Source organism: Arachis ipaensis, chromosome B03, assembly GCF_000816755.2.
Source record: "Arachis ipaensis cultivar K30076 chromosome B03, Araip1.1, whole genome shotgun sequence".
In the NCBI taxonomy this organism is placed as follows: domain Eukaryota; kingdom Viridiplantae; phylum Streptophyta; class Magnoliopsida; order Fabales; family Fabaceae; genus Arachis; species Arachis ipaensis.
Window position 1 is genome coordinate 11120898 of NC_029787.2, and position 3802 is coordinate 11124699.

Below are 3802 nucleotides of genomic sequence, written 5' to 3' on the forward strand. Positions count from 1 at the left end.
TTAACAATTAAAAATATTAAAATATTGATATTTAAAAACATTTGAAATTGTTGTTAATAAATTGGTCATGCATGCATGACAAGCTTAATCGGTGAGGCAGTGAATGAGTGAATTAATTCAATGATACTTATATAATGATGGGTGAGGCAGTGCAACACAATTTTAATAATAAATAGCACACACAAATAGAGATAGATAGATGCAGAAGCAGAGACAATGTACCCCTTCTTTTTCTGTCATTATTTCTCTGTGATCGTAATAAATTTGCATGTTGTCAATGTTCCATAACAGTTAGAGAAGAAGAGTTTTTGATGGTAAAGAAGAAATCCTTATTTATAACAATATTAATATCCTAAGTTAGTAGTAGAATGTGCCACTTAAACATTAGTATTCTTATAACTAGTGAAAATAAAAAAGTACATAATAAAAACAAAAAAAAATTTCAGCATATAAATAAAAATACGTTTATGCAAAAATTATACAAATTTAAAGAAAGAGAATTTTATTTGAAATGACAACACATATATATTTTCTCTTATCAATTTAAATTTGGACAAATAATTTCAAATGTAAAATGAAACATATACTGATACTGTAGTCATCAAATACTCTATCAATAAAATGTATACTATCTTATATCTATATACTAATTAATGAGTCAAAAATATATTTATATTACAAATATAAAAAAACCTTTTAAACGTTGGTATTTTTTATTTGTCATGGTTAAAGTGTGTGACTGGACTTGATCATTGTTTGACATTGAAATAAAATAATAGATAAACTACAAAAATGACATCTAAATTATTTTTTTTATTGATAAAAATATTATCAAATTTTATCATCGACAAAAATATCTTTAAATAAAAATATAACAAAAATGTCACGTCGTGATAAAAAAACGTGCTCCATTTTTTGTTACATATGAATATGTTTTGTCATATTCTAAAATAATTTGACAATATTTTTGTTGATAACAAGATTTAAAGATTTTTTTATCAGCATAAAAATAATTCGAATGTATTTTTAATAGTTTATCTTAAAATAAAATAGTAAAAAACCCAGATAGCTAGGTGAACTAGGAGCATTTAAATATGACAATAAAGATGATGGAAAGAGAGTATGAAACGAGATTATAGGCAAACACATTCTGCTTGCATGAAGAAGGAGATGGGGCTTTACTATGCCCATTGCCCAATGAAACGAAACTGTGTCAATTTAAAGGTCCCCACTATTATATTGAAAGAACAAATTTTGAATTCATAATGTGGCAGAAGATTTAATTCACAGTTGGAGTTGGTGATTCATATTCAACATTACTTAATACTCTTCCTATTACTTATTAAACACTTTCCTATATTTAGAACTAGCTAACAAAAACAGTGATGGGACGTGATTTTTTTGTTTTCTTTTTTAAGAGAAAACAAACAAAAAAACAAATTAATTATTGGAGAAATTATGGTAAAATCCACCTCACCAAAAAATATGTATTAATAGCATTTTTTTTAAACGGCCCCATTTTTTTTCATGTAGCTGGTTTGAGTAACAATCATGTATACGTATGTTACTATTAATTATTGAAATTGTCCAAGAAGCAAGAGATTGAAATTGAAACGGTTATTGCTACGTTACCAACAGCATTTTTGTCAATTTTTGTCAACTCTTATTTATAATTATATTTAATGGAAATGTCTAATAAAAATGTCTTTTTTATAACTGTGTTTAATAGAAATGTCTTTATAAATATATTTTTTGGATGCGTCTTTTTATACATGTATTTAAAATATAATAATTAATTATTATTAATAATAAATTAACAAATAATATGTTGGTACCCTATACTTTTTCAAATTGAAATATGTGACAGTTTGTGTGTGTAGAGGTGTCAATATCAGAGAATAAACGGTGATTAAAAAAAACATGGAAAAATAGGATAGAAAAAAAAAAGGGTTAAAACAACAACATATTATTGTCCATATTCAATGTTCAAACCTCAAAGCCCTGTTCCCCATGCTGCTTTTGATTCTGAGTTTCATAATGGAATTTATTTTAGGGGGTTTGTTGGTTTGGTGAGAGTAATTACTGCGTCTTGTAACCTTAGTAGGGTAGTTATTGCGACTTTGGAAGCCCCTGTGTCCAACCAACAGATCTAAACAACTTTAACAGTGAAAGCAAAGAATATCAATTAATATTTTTCTTTGATATCTGAAATTTGAGATCAAATTTAATTTAATTTTTAAAATTTTAATGAATTTTAAAACTTGTAATCATAACTTGCATTAATTTTTAAGTTGATTTCTGATAACAACGTATTGATTTAATATATTAATTTCCTGTGATTTGAATTTTTCGCTCAGTTGATTCTATATGTAATTGAGATCTATTATTAGAGCTTTCAGAAATTTAACTCTTACTTTCAGAGTCCCAAAATTTTTCAAATTAAATTTGTTATGGTCGTTTTGGTGAGAATGTTAGAAAACCAATAAAAGTTTATAGGAGATCTAATTTTAATCACTACTACAAGAAATAAGGGGTTTAGCCACACAAAAAAATTGTGGCTAAACTTCAAGATAATGGTAGCAACCATACATTGGCCACGAAATAATATTTGTCGCTAATTGGGGATTGCATTTTTAATTTGCCACGATTTTAGAGTTATTAGCCACAGTTTTAAATATCATGAAAACCTTCGAAGAACCACGATTTGTATAATATTGTCCACGCATAATGTCGTGGCTAAATAAGAATAATCAAATCAAAAAGTATAATTCTACCACACTTCATTCATAGCTAATTTATGCAGGCCGAGTTTTTTAGCCACAATTTTTTTCGTGGCTAACGTCAAATTATTTAATCACACTATTTTCGTGGCTAGCTCACGTTGTTTTTCACATACAATTCGTGGCTAATTTGTGCTAATTTGCTCTAATTAAACAATTTTATTAAATTAAAATTATATTTATATATAACATTAATAAAAAAATCAATTTTTTAAAAAATATAATATTTAACATTTTTTCATAAAAAATACTAATAATAATAATAATAATAATAATAAATAAATAAATAAAGTCTAAACTTGTATATATATAATAAGAAATAAGAAGAATTTTAACATAAATAAAAAAATTCTAACATCTTTTAGAGTAAATATATTTAAAATTTTAACTATTTCTTATTAAATACACTAATTAAATGTCTGATATATCACTAGATAGACTAAACATTTTATTACTATATTTTGATAACAAAAATTTGTATAGAGCCGTCAATTGGATTTTGGTTTCTTTATGTCCATAGTTTTTTCTCTAAAGTTCCAACCAACTTCTCTAAATTTATCACACGCCCTACATTTTCAGCACCAAAGACTTTCCAATTTACAGCGTTGCTTTACGGACCATTACACCTACCAATAAATTCGCACCATTATCTCGACCTTGTCCATGCCCATCAAGTTCCATCATGACTTTTTTTTCATTATTTTTCAAATGTCAAATTTTATTTTGTGAGTTGTAATTTCTCCCGTAAAAATGTCTGCAATCAAATACAAAATTAAATAAAAGAAATAAACTAAATATTAGAACTCAAAAAATTATGTAAAAAAATTGAAATTGCATATACGTTTGACATTTACAACTAAAAGATCATTATAATCTTTTCTAGTAGGTATAGTTGGTTGAGACTTATTTCATTCAAATTTTCTGTAAATTCTTCATTATTATAGTTCATGGACTAACACGAGTTATTATTGTAAATTTTGATGTTCAAATTAAGCCAATTGTAATTTTAAGAATGAATTTGA